The sequence below is a fragment of the Bison bison genome, unplaced genomic scaffold (assembly GCF_000754665.1).
Source record: "Bison bison bison isolate TAMUID 2011002044 unplaced genomic scaffold, Bison_UMD1.0 scf7180017864068, whole genome shotgun sequence".
Classification (NCBI taxonomy): domain Eukaryota; kingdom Metazoa; phylum Chordata; class Mammalia; order Artiodactyla; family Bovidae; genus Bison; species Bison bison.
The window spans coordinates 2,120,547-2,138,094 of record NW_011494640.1 but is presented as its reverse complement, the minus strand read 5'-3'; the positions used below and the strand labels follow the sequence as shown (position 1 = coordinate 2,138,094).

Below are 17,548 nucleotides of genomic sequence, written 5' to 3'. Positions count from 1 at the left end.
AGTCACCATCTGCAGTGATTTTGGAGCCCAAAAAAATAAAGTCTGACACTGTTTCCACTGTTTCCCCATCTATTTCCCATGAAGTGATGGGACCGGATGCCATGATCTTCGTTTTCTGAATGTTGAGCTTTAAGCCAACCTTTTCACTCTCCACTTTCACTTTCTTTAAAAAAATTTTTTTTTCACTTTCACTTTCATCAAGAGGCTTTTTAGTTGCTCTTCACTTTCTGCCATAAGGGTGGTGTCATCTGCCTATCTGAGGTTATTGATATTTCTCCCGGCAATCCTGATTCCAGCTTGTGCTTCTTCCAGCCCAGCGTTTCTCATGATGTACTCTGCATATAAATTAAATAAGCAGGGTGACAATATAGAGCCTTGATGTACTCCTTTTCCTATTTGGAACCAGTCTGTTGTTCCATGTCCAGTTCTAACTGTTGCTTCCTGATCTCCATACAAATTTCTCAAGAGGCAGATCAGGTGGTCTGGTATTCCCATCTCTTGAAGAATTTTCCACAGTTTATTGTGATCCACACAGTCAAAGGCTTTGGCATAGTCAATAAAGCAGAAATAGATGTTTTTCTGGAACTCTCTTGCTTTTTCCATGATCCAGCAGATGTTGGCAATTTGATCTCTGGTTCCTCTGCCTTTTCTAAAACCAGCTTGAACATCAGGAAGTTTACGGTTCACATATTGCTGAAGCCTGGCTTGGAGAATTTTGAGCATTACTTTATTAGTGTGTGAGATGAGTGCAATTGTGGGGTAGGTTGAGCATTCTTTGGCATTGCCTTTCTTTGGGATTGAAATGAAAACTGCCCTTTTCCAGTCCTGTGGCCACTGCTGAGTTTTCCAAATTTGCTGGCATATTGAGTGCAGCACTTCCACAGCATCATCTTTCAGGATTTGAAATAGCTCCACTGGAATTCCATCACCTCCACTAGCTTTGTTCATAGTGATGCTTTCTAAGGTCCACTTGACTTCACATTCCAGGATGTCTGGCTCTAGGTGAGTGATCACACCATCATGATTATCTTGGTCGTGAAGATCTTTTTTGTATAGTTCTTCTGTGTATTCTTGCCATCTCTTCTTAATATCTTCTGCTTCTGTTAGGTCCATACCATTTCTGTCCTTTATCGAGCCCATCTTTGTATGAAATGTTCCCTTGGTATCTCTGATTTTCTTGAAGAGATCTCTAGTCTTTCCCATTCTGTTGTTTTCCTCTATTTCTTTGCACTGATCACTGAGGAAGGCTTTCTTATCTCTTCTTGCTATTCTTTGGAACTCTGCATTCAAATGGGTATATCTTTCCTTTTCTCCTTTGCTTTTCGCTTCTCTTCTTTTCACAGCTATTTGTAAGGCCTCCCCAGACAGCCATTTTGCTTTTTTGCATTTCTTTTCCATGGGGATGGTCTTGATCCCTGTTTCCTGAACAATGTCACGAACCTCATTCCCTAGTTCATCAGGAACTCTATCTATCAGATCTAGGCCCTTAAATCTATTTCTCACTTCCACTGTATAATCATAAGGGATTTGATTTAGATTTTGAAGCAGATTAGAGATTAACAAAGTAGATTAGAGATTATCAGGTACAACTGGAAGGGAGAAATGAGAAATTATTGCTTAATGGAACAAAGTTTCTGTCTGTAGTGATGAAAAGCTTGGAAATGGATAGTGGTGATGGTTGCGCAACATTGTAGATGCAACTGATGCTGCTTAATAATGATTAAAGTGGTGAATTGTGTCATGAAGGGTGAAGTGAAGTTGCTCAGTCATGTCCAACTCTTTGCGACCCCACGGACTGTAGCCTACCAGGCTCCTCTGTCCATGGGATTTTCCAGGCAATAGTACTGGAGTGGATTGCCATTTCCTTCTCCAGGGAATCTTCCCAACCCAGGGATGGAACCCAGGTCTCCGGCATTGTAGACAGACGCTTTACCGTCTGAGCCACCAGGGAAGTCCTCTGGTGTCATATTTTACCACAAAATTTATATATAGCAGCATATGTCCTCCAATTAAATTAATATAGAATCTTAATTGCTTTTTTTTGTGTGTGTGTAAGATTTTGTATTTGTCTACTTGTATTCATTCATCACAGGGCCGATTATATTTTCTTATTTTCTGAGTTCCTGATGTTTTGCCATTTGGGAACCTACAAACCCAGGAGAGATCTACACTCCCATGGCTAGCTAATTCCTACAGATAACAACATGTCTAAGAGCATGCCTTTGTAAAGGAACCAACCCAGAGTCACATTTCCTTTATCTTGCCTGTATACCCAGGAGGCAATATTCCTCTGCTTCATCCTAGGGCCCCAAAAGTAGTGGGTAACTAGAGACTACTCTTATAGCCCAAAGCCCTCCAGATTTATTCAAATTAGCCAATACTAAACTGCTTATTTGACCCTGCCTTCACTTTCCCTCTGAAACTGCAATAAAGGATCTGGCCTAAACCTTTTGCTTGCTCGTGCCCCTTCTGCCCCCTGACCACCCTGGTGTTTTCCTCTGTGACCCTGTGTGGCAAGTGGTAACCCACCTCCCACAGCCGGCGGACCCATAATAAACTTCCTCCTGCTAAGCCTCATTTGTGTTTCCTCCTGTGGCCTCAGTGACTTTATCATATCTTACTCAATATTGACATTTTAAAAACAACATCACTATTTAAAAAACTGATAAAAGTGAAGCTGATTATGTAGAAATATGAGCAGAGGAAGCCTTATTAACTTGGTCTACCCTTTATAGTCATTTCTTATCCTTTAAATTTCTAGTCTGAAACAGTTACTAAGTATTACAAAAGGGATGAATAATAAATTTTAGAGGCACACAGAAAGGGACAATTAACTCTAATATCACCTTTTTTGGGGAGTGTTTTGGGGTGATCATAATGAGAGCTTAAAAAGAAATCTCGTAAGATTAGGGCTGGTTTTTCAAGCAGGAGACCACCTTGAGGATTCAAGTGCAGTAAGAAAGTACATAAATGTGAGGGGGGAAGTAGTCTATTAAGAGAATCTGCATGAAAGAGAAATCAAAATGGAAGCAGTTGAGTTAGAGATACTAAGGAAATGAAGCTTCAGAAAAGGTGCCTCTGTTCATTCTGGAGAGCAGCTAGGCAAACCACGGCAGCAGTAGAGGTTGTATGATGTACAAGTTTCTACACCCACTTAGCAAAGACCAGGTCGATTTACTGTTTAAAAAAAAAAGTTCTAGGGGAATGCAGTGGCCTCCTTTTGGGGTCCCTGATCACCCCTATGCCTGGAGACTAATAGGCACAGGACAAATTCCTAAAGGCACCACTATGGACTGCTGTTCCCCAATACCTGACATATGGTTTTTCATAACTCTGAGCCTGGGCTCTCCCAGACAGCCCCCAGAGGGCTGTCTCTTCCTTCAAGCAGAGCTGACAGTGAAGCTGGAAGGAGAACTAGGCTGTGCTTTAGTCACCATGGTGACAAGAAACTATCACAAATATTTGCTTATGACTTCATTGGAGAAGCCAAACAGGGGAGGTTAGATTGGAAGGAGGAACATTTGCAGAAGCACATCTGGAAGCAGCAACCAAAGGAATGCTGGGACTCTCATTCAGGGACTAGCAGGCAAAGGGGCTTTTTCATCAAGCACTCCCTTACTTGCTAAGCCTGGACCAAGAAATCCACAATACAAACATACCTTTTCAAACATCTGACTGTCTTAGGCAGACTTTGAGTTTTCTTAGTTGAAGAACTCTCTGAATAGGTCCCTGAAATTGCTTGCACCTCTTGTTTCTAGGAAATAACTGCTACTGTTGCCATGCGTTTCCTAAGCTCTTAGAACCAAGGAACTAGCAAGAATAATACAAAATAAGTGTGGACTCTGTTATGGCCTGAATTATATCTCATCCTCCACCAATTCATATTTTGAAGTCTATCCTAATACCTCAAAATGTGACTGTACTTGGAGATAGCTTTTTAAAAAATGAGGATACTGGAGTAAGGCCCTAATTCAATATGACCAGTGCCTTTATAAGAGAAGATTAAGATACAGATGTACATAGCAGGAGAACACCATGTGAACATGAAAACAGCTATTTGGAAACCAGGAAGAGAGGTCTCAGGGTTAGCCAATCCTGCTAACATCTTGATCTTGGACTTCTAGCCTCTAGAACTATGAGAGGATAAATTTTTGTTGTTTAAGCCATCCAGTCTGTTTTGTTATTTAGTCTTAGCAAATTAATACAGGCCCTCATTGATACAGAAATAACCTGAGTCTAAGGTCACACACTAAGGGAGTAGCCAGATTATTGCAGTACTCCATTTAATCAATGGTATGTTTAAAATTTTTAAGATTCATAAAATTTTAAAATTATGCATATTTTCTCAGAAAAAGACATAATACATATAGCCAACAGTCCTGTGTATGGAACAGGAATGACACTGCTACACTCACATCCTGGGCAGCCACTGGGTCTAGGATTTTCCCAATCTATGTCTTACACTCATGGTCTGTATTTAACACTATGAAGCAATCATTCAGCCTTTTAAAATTATTTCTTAGGGTTGGAAAAAAATTATTTCTTGGGGGCATTTCCTGGTGGTCCAGTGGTTAGGATTCCATGCTTTCACTGCCAAGAGGGCAGGTTCAATTCCTGGTCAGGGAACTAAGATCCCACAAGTCTCTGCTGTTGCTACTGCTGCTAAGTCGCTTCAGTTGTGTCCGACTCTGTGCGACCCCATAGACGGCAGCCCACCAGGCTCCCCCATCCCACAAGTCTCTAGGTATGGCCTAAATAAATAAAGTGACTTCTCTTGTCCTGGTGTTAAACTGAGTGAGCACTTCTCTTTGCAGAGGGCAAGTTTCTGATAAGATATCACTGTACTGTCTCAAGCATAGAGAATGAGCTAAACTTAGTGCCTGTTCTTTCAAGAATGTAAGAGACCTGACTCCTCCCAGACTCAAACGGCTTTCTCAGCTTAGGTGCCTCATTTACTTCTCACTATGAATTCTCTATCAAATATGCACTGGCTGTGCTGCACAGCTTGCAGGATCTTAGTTCCTCAGCCAGGAACTGAACCCTCAGCCACGGCAGTCAGAGCGCCAAATCCTAACCACTGGATTGCCAGGGAATTCCCAAGGAGTTAATGATTTTTAACAGGACGGTTATAACAGGACAGCAGGGACTGTACTCACATTCAATTTTGGGTTAAAAAAAAATTATTTCTTGGGGGACATTCAATTTTGTACCAGACAAACAAAATTTAATTTCAATAAGAGCTGGGGTGAAATTAGCTGTTAAACAGCCCTTCCTTTGCAGACAATCAAACAATCAAATAAACCCCAGCATCATACCTCTCTTTTCAAAAAATGTTTCCATTTACAACATCTAATTGAACTCTACCACAACCAATGAGAAATATTAGTCAACTGGAGCACATACACTTAACAGCTAGGAGACCAGGTTCAGAGGTGCTATGATTTGCACAGGACTATTTAGCTATTAAACTGTGAAGCTGGGACTGGGACCTAGACTCTAATTTCATAGCCTTCTCTTTTCATCCAGTCTTGAAGAACTGCTTTGTTTCAATTCTCTGAAAAGACACATAATTCGATTCGATTTGGCTCCTGACCTTAGACTAGGTTCTATCCATCTTGATCTATTTACTCACTTTAAGAGTTACTGACCAATGACTCATTTCCATTAAATTTTTATCTTGTTTAAAAAAAAAAACAAAGTTACTGGCAATCAATTCTCTAATAGGTGCATAAGAACTAGTACTAAAGACATCTGCATGAAAGATTTTCCCCCTCAACCCACCATATGACTTTTAGAAACTCAACTTCATAATATAGGTTTTTCTTTTGCAGTGAGTTCTCTCCCTAAACCACAAATCCAATCAACCATAAAATCTAAAGTACATCTGACCCTTTGTGAACACCTGTACCATTGGAATTAATGAAATAAAAACTCCTCCAAAGTGTATAAACCCACCATGATGCTGGGATTGGAAGGGTGGGAAGATAACATAAGTGATAGATAAAGAGACTAATAAATACAATCATTTTTTAAAGATGTTCTAAAACTTACATGGTCCCGTTTCTTACCAATGATGCCATAAGAAAACACAGACTGGCTTAAATTTTGCCTGTCTTCTTGCTGGTCTACTTAGCAGATAACTACAGTGAATGCCTACAAAGTTGATGGCAAAATTTTGGTACTTTTTAAAAATTACATCATCATTAATTCAACATTTGGACACTTTTAATCTATAATGTTCCTGTCCTCCTTTCCCCCAACCCTTTTGCTTACTTGTGATACTGACTCTGAAAAGACTAGTTGTCTTAATGAATGCCCTACATTCTAGTTTTGTGTCATTAATTTATACCCTTCAGTTCACTTCAGTCGCTCAGTTGTGTCCAACTCTTTGCGATCCCATGAACCGCAGCACACCGGACCTCCCTGTCCATCACCAACTCCTGGAGTTTACCCAAACCCATGTATGTCCATTGAGTCGGTGATGAAATCCAACCATCTCATCCTCTGTCGTCCCCTTCTCCTCCTGCCCTCAATCTTTCCCAGCATCAGGGTCTTTTCCGATAAGTCAGCTCTTAGCATCAGGTGGCCAAAGGATTGGAGTTTCAGCTTCAGCATCAGTCCTTCCAATGAACACCCAGGACTGATCTCCTTTAGGAGGGACTGGTTGGATCTCCTTGCAGTCCAAGGGACTCTCAAGAATCTTTTCTAACACCACAGTTCAAAAGCATCAATTCTTCTGTGCTCAGCTTTCTTTATAGTCCAACTCTCACACCCATACATGACTACTGGAAAAACCATAGCCTTGACTAGACGGATCTTTGTTGACACAGTAACCTTATGCCCTGTTTTTCCTGCAAAAGGGAAGTTAGGTCTAGGGGTTAGAACAGATTTAAGTTACAAATATATTTGGGGGAGGGGACTTTCTTAGTGGTCCAGTGGTTAGGAATCTGCCTGCCAATGCAGGGGAAATGGGTTCAGCCCCTGCTCAAGGAAGATTCCACATGTTGTGGGGCCTTTAAGCCTGGCGCCACAACTACTGAGCCTGGCACCTGAGCTGGCACCACAACTACTGAGCCTGTGAGCCGAAACTACTGAAGTTGGCATACCTAGAGCCCATAATCCACAACAAGAGAAGCCACACAATGAGAAGTCCACTTACTGTAACAAAGAGTTCACCGCAACCGTAGCCCGGTTCACCGAAACTAGAGAAAAGCCAGATGAGTGACAAAGACAGTGCAGCCAAAAATAAATAAAAATTAAAAAAATATATACATATTTTTTTTCTTTTTAGCAAGAAATACAGGTGATATATATATATATTTTTTGATGGTTTAGTATAGTTTATTAAGCTGTGCCTTAGTACAGATGCTGGGGCTTGCCCATGGTGCTCTTAATGTACAAGGCCCTGATGTTCTGCCAATTTTTCTTGAGCAATGACACCAGGAAGCTGACAGCTAAGTGGATGTTGTACACAAGCTCATCATCTGTCATCTTCACATGGCCAACAGCCACTGCCAGACACAGCACCTTCTTCATCTGGAACTTGATCGTGGACTTCACTTCATCAACTTTGGCCACCATGTTCCCATTGTGGGTCAGCAAGGAAGGGAACTTGCCAGCCTTGTTCAGGCCTGGGCCCAGGATTCGGGGGATCTGCTTGATCAGAGACTCTGAAGCCAAAAAGGCATCATATTTCTTGGCCAGCTTCTTGACCAGTTTCTTATTCTTGTTGAGTTTTTTCAGCGCCTCGATGTCCATGTGGGGGATATCCACAGCCTTGGCCTCATCACAATGCTGCTGGTCCCCCAAGACACACATGGAGAACTTGGGGCGGGGAGTGGACTTAGGCCTGACGGTGCCCGAGAAGCGTTTGTCCTTCTGAGGGTCATAGTTCTTCAGGCTGATCTGAAGCTCCACTGTCTCCAAAAACTTTCTGCGCTTGCGCTGGTTCCCGTGCAGGACTTCCCGCACCGCCTCGTAAAGGGTGTTGCGGGAGACTTTGCTGCTCATAGTTCCTTACGCCGCGATAACTGGAAAAGAGCTACAGGTGATATTTTATGCTGCATACCACATCACATAGGAGGCATCTAATGGCAGGCTGTCCAGATGGTACTAAATCTGATGGCAATCAGATCTCTCTTCTTGAAAGTCATCTACATACCCTAAGTCTCCATTCACATACAATTAATGTAACGTTTCTTGAATATTACACATTTTACATATAACAACATAATGAAATAACCAATTTTTAAAAAATAGGCATTGCTGAGCTTTTCTGGTGGTCCACTGGCTAAAACTCCACACTCCCAACGAAGGAGGCCTGGGTCTGATCCCTGATCAAGGAACAAGATCCTACGTGCCACAACTAAGACCCAGCGCAGCCAAATAAATATTAAAAGGAAAAAAAAAGGCACTGCCAATACTGTAGACTCTGTGAGCTCTATTTCACTCTTCTAACTCATCAAATCTGACTTTCATTCCTTCTACTCCATAGAAAAACTGCTTTTATCAAGGTCACCTACAAACTCCACATGGACGGAAATTTCTGTCCTTTTTTTTTTTTAATTTTCAAAATAGTTTTATTTATTTATTTACGGCTGTGCTGGGTCTTCATTGCAACTACCTACTGATGCTTTCAAATTGTGGTGCTGGAGAAGTCTCTTGAGAGTCCCTTGGACTGTAAGCTGATCAAACCAGTCAATGCTAAAGGAAATCACCCTGAACATGCATTGAAAGACTGATGCTGAAGCTTCAATACTTTGGCCACCTGATGTGAACAGCTGACTCATTGAAAAAGACCCTGGTGCTGGGAAAGACTGAAGGCAAAAGGAGAACAGAGTGGCTGAGGATGAGATGGTTAGAATAACTGACTCAACAAACACAAATTTGAGCAAGCTCCAGGAGCTAGCGAAGGACAGGGAAGCCTGGTCTGCTGCAGTCCATGGAGTCACAAAGAATAGGACACGGCTTAGTGACTGTACACACACACACATCAAAATCTTCACTTTGGTATCCGAAACTAACAATTTCTAACTCCCCCCATGTCGTCAATAGCAAGAGTATTTACAAGTTACTTAATCCAAACCCTAAGTTAAAAAACAAAATCATCCTTGATTCCTTCTCTTCTCACATCTCTTTGATCAAATCTACTGACAAATCCTGAATGTATCTTGAATGTATTTACATCTCTCTCACCCCTTCCCTGGTAGCTCAGCTGGTAAAAAATCTGCCTGCAATGCAGAAGACCCCGATTGACCCCGGTTCAGCTCCAGGGTTGGGAAGATACCCTGGAGAGGGGACAGGCTACCTACTCTAGTATTCATGGGCTTCCCTGGTGACTCAAACAGTAAAGAATCCACCTGCAATGCAGGAGATGGGTTCGATCCTTGGGTTGGGAAGATCCTCTGGAGGAGGGCATGGCAACCCACCCCAGGATTCTTGTTTGGAGAAACCCCATGGACAGAGGAGGCTGTGGGGCTGCAGTCCGTGGGGTCACAAAGAGTTGGACACAACTGAGTGACTAAGCACAGCACCCCTTCCCAAAGTCATCTCTTGCCTGGCAACTACAACAACTCACCCCCAACCCACCACCACAAAACAAAACCAGACTGTACCACTGCTCCCACGTAAAATCTTCACATAAAGCCCTGTCTATATCTTCATCTCATCTCATTCAATTTTTCACCCTCAGTCATCAAATACTCCTGTCACAATGGCTCTCAGTATTTGGAAACTATCAAGCTGTTTCTGGACTCAGTCCTCACATTTCCTGTTTTCTTTCAGCCCACAACTCTCTTCCCTAGCTCTTAGAATTGCTAGGTCCTTCCCCTGTCACCACAAAGTAAGCGACTCCATTTTTGTCAGAACACCTGTTTTATTTCCTTCATTACACTATTTACAATCTGTATCTGTTCTCCTCCACAAGCTGTGTAAGTTCTACAAAAACTTTTGTTGTATTCCCAGCATTTATGCTATATACAAGTATTTGCTGAATGAATCACTGTTTAAATACCTACTCAACACTTACTGAACACCTACACTGTCCCAGATATATGGTCTAGCCATAACAGGTGCTTAACACGTGTCTGCCAGCAAGTAAAGGGAAGGGGAGAAAGGTACAGCAAAGGAAATCTTCCTTGGGACTAGAGGGGAGCAGATCTTCTAAAAGCAGATTTTAAAACGATTTCTTCCTAGAAATCCAGAACCCATAAGTTTCCTCCAGAATGGGTATGAACACTGAATGGAAGCGCTCCGATGTAAGGACACACACACATGCGCGCAGAAAAGAAAAATAACTTAAAAGAAAAAAGACTTCAGGACACAAATGACTCAGAAAAAGACATTTTCGACAGCCGCATCCAGTAACCTTGTCAGAATTCATTGTATTTGACTTTCTACTTTGCCACTGACGATCACTTTGCCCTCTTGAAACTCTACCTGTGGTTCCGAGGGCACCACCCTCTGCCCTTCTCTTACCTTTCTAGCCACTCCTCCTCGGGTTTCATAACACCAACCCTTCAGCGTCAGTGTATCTACCTTTAGTCCTCTTCTCAGCAGAAGCAGCCTCCTTTCCCAATGGTCTCCCTTAGCTTCAAGGTCCACGTTTACACCAAGTACCAAGTCTCTAGTGTCACAATCTGTCAAGTGTACTTTCAAATGCCTAACTGGCTAGCTCCACCTCACTTTCTGTATCCTTAAACCAGTTACTTTCCCTAGCTTCCCTGGTTCAGAATTCATGCCATTACCATTCACCTGGTCTTAGAGTCACTCATGAACTTTCTATTCCTCTAAGATGACAGCTGTACCAAAGATTCTGTCCTTAACTAAACTCTATCCAGGCTCCTCTGAGCCCTTTTTCGAGGAGGCTCAACCATGGCCTATAAAGATGTGAATAAAAAACACTAATAGTTTCTAACAGCTCAAGGTCACATTGCTAGATGACCCCAGCCACACTTAAAAGTGCCTGCCTGGGAAAATCTCAAGGCTGCTGAATGAATTTACTGTTTTAGCTAGCATCTGAAAATAGGGTTCCTGTTTCCCAGGCTCGGTGGGAGGGTAGGAGACTACTTTCAATAAGTACCAGCAGCAAGCCCAGCTGGTTTCATGTGAACCACCTCCCCTTCCTTGCAGTTTGTAATTTTTCATTTTCCTGACCGTACGGAGTTCTCTCTCACTCCGACCCTTGTTCCTTCATCCTTTCTTTTTCTTTTAAAGTTAACTCTGTACAAATCAACGTTGAAATCAGTTCATAATTTTCCCTATTGCAATAGTATATTACTTTTTAAAATCTGTCCTTACCACTTTAACTAGTGTCCAGCTTTGTTTATCTGTGACACCTGTTACCATAAACTGGTTCCCACTGACAACCATCAAGGACCCTGTTTTAGTCACAACTCATCACCTCTCACTTCCAGATCATTAAATCTTTGAGATTAAGAATCTATAGCACAGCACACAGCACATGAATACTCTCAAATATTAAACTCAACATTTAAAAATTTTAGTTTTACAATAAATTCAACAAAATAAAAATACCAAACCCAAAATCTGGAAAAGGAATATACACATTTGTATAGAAAATGAGAAAAGATGAATGTAGATAAGCAGAACCCAAGAATCATTTAATTATTAAAACTGACTTGCATTTTGTTGTGTCAGCTACCTGTCAGCCAAAATAAAGCAATTATGAGTGAGCACTTACATAATTCTTATTATCCATGACTGTGCCCTTTGAAGCACAGAAGTTTAAAATTTTCACTAAGTCTAATTTATCTTTTTTTTTGGTTGGGGGGGAGTGAGGGGTAGCTTGTGCTTTCAGTGTCATATCTAAGAAAATGCTGTTAATCCAAAGTCATAAAGATTTACTCCTATGCTTTCTTAAAAGTTTTATAGATTTAGCTCTTTACATTTAAGTCTTTGATCCACTAAGTTAATTTTTATGTGTAAGGCAGGAGTCCAACTTCATTCTTCTCCATATGCATACCTATTCTTTTTAGGCATTATATATAGCAATAGCATGTTAGGGTAATCCTGTGATTCACACAAGTCCTTTCTAACGAATTTAGCACTAACATGCCTTCAAAGTTTTTGTGACAGAACTAATCTACTAAACTAACAAATTATTGCTGTATATAAGTTCCTTTCATGTGTCATGCTACTTATTTCCATGTCCTGCTAGGACACCTCTGTCAGGCACCAAGGCAGGCAAGGAGCATGATGCTCCTGCTGAAAATTACATATCTGTGTCCTCACTGCTTGATGTGAATGAAGCACTCTTTTCAAGTCCAGTCCAGAATGTTTTCCAAAGCTTCTAACCATAGTGGAATGTTTTTATCTATTAGATCTGGACTATAAATCAAGATATCCCTTTTGAAAGCTCTTTCAAAATGCCAAAGTCATCTCTAACCTCTACAGAGGGTTATACCCTCTACAGAGGATATGTTCCCAGGGACAATTCAAATTTGATCGGTAATGAGTTAGTAATAATTTGCTTAGCTTTTAAGTCTAAGCTCATATAAAACCCCCATTTTAGAGGTGAGAAAATTGAGGCACAACTTGCAGAAGGCCTCAGATAATAAGTGGGAGACGCTAATCCAGATCTTTCTGACTAAAGTCAAAGCTCTATTACATATATTCTACTTTAACAGCATACTAGCCACCGGGAACTCCTTTGTTATTTCTTGGAAGAAATGTCAATGTTCCTTCTTAGATTCTACCACCCTAACCATTGCCTGTCTAAATCCGTCAATGAGATGTGGTCCAGTTCTTGCCAAGATAGGGAATACAAATGTCAGAAGATACCAAGACAGATACGAACAGAAGTAGAAAATTGTAGGGACTAGCAAGTAGTTAGGTAGTCATCTGAAGGCTATCTGCCACTTTAAAGGAAAAACAAAAACAACCATTTGAATTAATCCTCCCAGTTCTGGTGTAGGGCTTGAAATCTATTTTAAAAATTCAACATTATGTGAATGGGCAGACCATCTCCAAGGGTTTGTTTTAGAAATACTTAGGCTGAGAGAAGGGAGCTGTGCTGGATGGACCACCAGCAGGCACACTGGGAACAGACTATCTGATTTCTGGTCTGCTATTTAACACGTGTGCAGCCTTGGGTGTCACTTAGTTCAGTTCTGTTCAGTTGCTCAGTCGTGTCCGACTCTTTGCGATCCCATGAATCGCAGCACATCAGGCCTCCCTGTCCATCACCAACTCCCGGAGTTCACTCAAACTCATGTCCGTTGAGTCGGTGATGCCATCCAGCCATCTCATCCTGTCGTCCCCTTCTCCTCCTGCCCCCAATCCCTCCCAGCATCAGAGCCTTTTCCAATGAGTCAACTCTTCGCATGAGGTGGCCAAAGTATTGGAGTTTCAGCTTTAGCATCAGTCCTTCCAATGAACACCCAAGACTGATTTCCTTTAGAATGGACTGCTTGGATCTCCTTGCAGTCCAAGGGACTCTCAAGAGTCTTCTCCAACACCACAGTTCAAAAGCATCAATTCTTCGGCTCTCAGCTTTCTTCACAGTCCAACTCTCACATCCATACATGACCACTGGAAAAACCATAGCCTTGACTAGATGGACCTTTGTTGGCAAAGTAATGTCTCTGCTTCTGAATATGCTATCTAAGTTGGTCATAACTTTCCTTCCAAGGAGTAAACATCTTTTAATTTCACGGCTGCAGTCACCATCTGCAGTGATTTTGGAGCCCCCCAAAAATAAAGTCTGACACTGTTTCCCCGTCTATTTGCCATGAAGTGATGGGACCAGATGCCATGATCTTAGTTTTCTGAATGTTGAGCTTTAAGCCAACTTTTTTTTTTTTTTTAAGCCAACTTTTCACTCTCCTCTTTCACTTTCATCAAGAGGCTTTTTAGTTGCTCTTCACTGTCTGCCATAAGGGTGGTGTCATCTGCATATCTGAGGTTATTGCTATTTCTCCCGGCAATCTTGATTCCAGCTTGTGCTTCTTCCAGCCCAGGGTTTCTCATGATGTACTCTGCATATAAGTTAAATAAGCAGGGTGACAATATACAGCCTTGACGTACTCCTTTTCCTATTTAGAACCAGTCTGTTATCTGGATCTCAATTTTCCTACCCTTACCCTCTCTACATCAGAGTTACAGTTAAGGTCCTATGAGGATACACACGAAAAGTGCTTTGTGAAAAATAAAATGCTCTTCTGGCAAAGTAAGACTGGGTTTGGTAATAGTTTTTCAAACTTCTGGAATTTCTCTCAGAGCTCTATGACCAAGCAATACTGCAAACAAGAAAACAGTACTGAAACAGTCTGACAGAATGAGGCTCTCAGGGGGTTATTTGCAAGCCTGTCAGAACTGCTAATCACCAAGACAATGGGAGAGACTTCTCTATGGACAATTGGATTAGTCCATAATGGAGCCATAATAAGGCTGCTCATATTCTGGCACATCCTCACAGGACTGGGCTGAAGAATGATCACTCCAGGAAACAAAGCTGAATCTATAAACCCGGAGGTCTGGTTAAAAGATCATGTGGGGAAAACTATCTTTTGTACACACAACTAATATATTCAAAGCTCGAGACCTAAGAGAAGCATGGCACTCTGAGGTATCGAATCAACCAGATAGTTGATAGTCCCAGTTCTCTAGTCCTAATTCTCTCCTAGCATTTACTAGTCCTTTTAGCCCTTGAATCTATATATATATAGATATATATAAATGCAATGCTTAGACCTAGGAATGGGGAAGTAAGGGGTGGCGAGAGATACAGGTGAGGTCTACGATAGCTACAGGCTTCCTTTGGTGGCTCAGAGGTAAAAAATCCGCCTGCCTATGCAGGAGACATGGGATCGATCCCTGGGTCAGGATGATCCCCTAGAGAAGGAAATGGCAATCCAGTCCAGTATTTTTGCCTGGGAAATTCCATGGACAGAAGGAGCCTGGTGGGCTATAGTCCATGGGATTGCAGAGTCAGACACAACTTAGCAACTAAACAACAGGATAGCTGTAGTCCGATTTCTCCAGAAGAAAAGCTCCAAATATCCCTTGTAGACTTTGCAGAATCTAGAGGCTCTTACCTTCCTAGGGACACCCCGCTGCCACTACCACGAGGTGCTATAAGGAACTATAATGAATTACTTACAAGTAGGAAAATCAAAGCGCTCACCTTACACTTACATCAATGCCAAAACACTCACTGAATAACTCCCAAGTACTCATACTGCTCAAGGAATCAAGGGGGAAAAAATCCAAATGGTTAAATCTCTAAACTGACTCATATAAACAAGTGATTTATTATTCACTTAATAAAATATATGTGCCAGGCACTCTGCTAAAGTTTCTGCCTTCAGGAAGCTTTATAATCTAATTTAGTTTCACACCATCAAGAACCAAAAAGGCCTTTCCTGGCAGTCCAGTGATTAAGACTCCATAGTTCTTCTGCAAGGAGCTCGGGATCAGAGAACTAAGATCCCATACGCCAAGGAGCAGGGCCCAAAAAAATTAAAAAAAAAAAAAAAAGAATCTAAGTGTGCAATGACATCACAGGGTGGAAGTGAGAACTATTTTTACTGTGTGGTGAGCTCTGAAGTAGTCTTTGAAGGCTAGATGGTTATTATTTCTGAAGGCAATTGTGGGGGAGGGAGAGCAGTCCAAAGCAAAGAGATCAGAAAACCCAAGGCTGGTTTGAGGAACAAGACCAGTTGGGTTAGAGAGGTATAAACACAAAGGCCCACAAGCAGAATGTCTCTGAGACACAACAGTGAACTGCTGGTCCCTGTCCTGCAGCACTGCACCCCTGCATCCCGTCTTCCGACAGGGAGGGTTCTGCATTACCTGTGGGAGGATTACACAAATCCTTCTGTTCAGGTCTTCATTTCAACCTTTGGTTAACAGGAGAAAGAGCTTTTCCAACAGCCATTCTGACAAGTTAAAAGTAGGATTTCTCTAACCTGTATAAATTAATCCAAAAAGGAGCTGGCTTTGGAATGTGATCTTCTGAGACCCTATGTACAAAGAGCCTGAGACAATGTTGGGAAGAGCCAGACTAAGAGGGCACACAAAAGGAATCCTCTCTGTCCTCATTAGAGGACTACAGACAGACACTCAGTGTTGCCCCTCAAACCCTGTCAACTCCTTCCAATATATAGTAAGATAGAGCATTGATTTGGGAGTCAGGTGAACTGCTTCCCATCCCACTCCTGTGAATCTCTGCTTCTCATTTTAATAATAAACTTTATAGCCCCATATGACTGATGAGGTAATGTGAAAGTGTCTAGGCCCTAAATGCTGAATCAGTGGTATTTCCTTTTTTGTTCCAGATCCTACTCTGAAAATCTTCAATTCCCCATGAGGGCAATTTCCTGGAAGTTAAGAGTCAAAAAGAACAATTCTATTTCCTTGCTCTCCACTAATAGATGATTTTTCCTCTTCCTTTCTCCTAACACTGTAGCTCCTTTCTCTTCATCTTTACCTTCTATTCCATCTTCATTCCTTCCAAAGCTAGACTGTAAGAACCAATGAGCCAGAGTTTTTAAAAAGGGCTGGTTCTCTAACATTTACCTCACTGCAAAATAAGCAATTCTAATCATGTCTCTTTACAATTATTGTTTCTTTGGAAGATTTAAAGGCTGATGACTTTCAAATCCACATCTGCAGTCATACCTAACACTCAAGGTGTTCCTTCTACCCATGTTCCATAAGCACCTCAAATGCTTTAAACAAAATTTTTTTAAGTCAGCATTGTCTCCATAAACCTGCTCTTCATTCATTCTTTATACACTTCATTGACCACAACTCCTTATTTGGATTTCTGAAATCAAAAGAGCACTGAAATTAAGGATGTTTTTAGTATATATAACCTCAAAATACATTTAAGCAACAAAATCTGAATAAAACTAACATGAGGGGACTTCCCTGGTGGTCCAGTGGCTAAGACTCCAAGCTCCCACTCCAGGGGGCAGGGTTCGATCCCTGGTCAGAGAACTAGATCCCACATGCTGCAACTAAGACCTAGCACAGCCAAATAAATAAATATTAAAAACAAAAACTAACATGAGACTACTTCAGTTCAGTTCAGTCGCTCAGTCATGTCCGACTCTTTGCGACCCCATGAATTGCAGCACGTCAGGCCTCCCTGTCCATCACCAACTTCCGGAGTTCCCCCAGACTCACGTCCATCGAGTCAGTGATGCCATCCAGCCATCTCATCCTCTGTCGTCCCTTTCTCCTCCTGCCCCTAATCCCTCCCAGCATCAGAGTCTTTTCCAATGAGTCAACTCTTCGCATGAGGTGGCCAAAGTATTGGAGTTTCAGCTTCAGCATCATTCCTTCCAAAGAAATCCCAGGGCTGATCTCCTTCAGAATGGACTGGTTGGATCTCCTTGCAGTCCAAGGGGCTCTCAAGAGTCTTCTCCAACACCACAGTTCAAAAGCATCAATTCTTCGGTGCTCAGCCTTCTTCACAGTCCAACTCTCACATCCATACATGACCACTGGGAAAACCATAGCCTTGACTAGATGAACCTTTGTTGGCAAGGTAATGTCTCTGCTTTTTAATATGCTATCTAGG

General features: G+C 41.8%; 1 protein-coding gene and 1 pseudogene across 2 annotated transcripts in view; both read right to left on the bottom strand.

Moving 5' to 3' along the window:
* Window positions 1–17,548, bottom strand: part of KPNA6 (karyopherin alpha 6 (importin alpha 7)) — a 55,593-nt gene that overhangs the window by 26,497 nt on the left and 11,548 nt on the right. The window lies entirely within an intron of this gene.
* LOC104986366 lies at window positions 7,326–8,221 on the bottom strand (annotated as a pseudogene). Its single transcript, XR_825030.1, has one exon. The product of XR_825030.1 is annotated as a 60S ribosomal protein L10a pseudogene (transcript).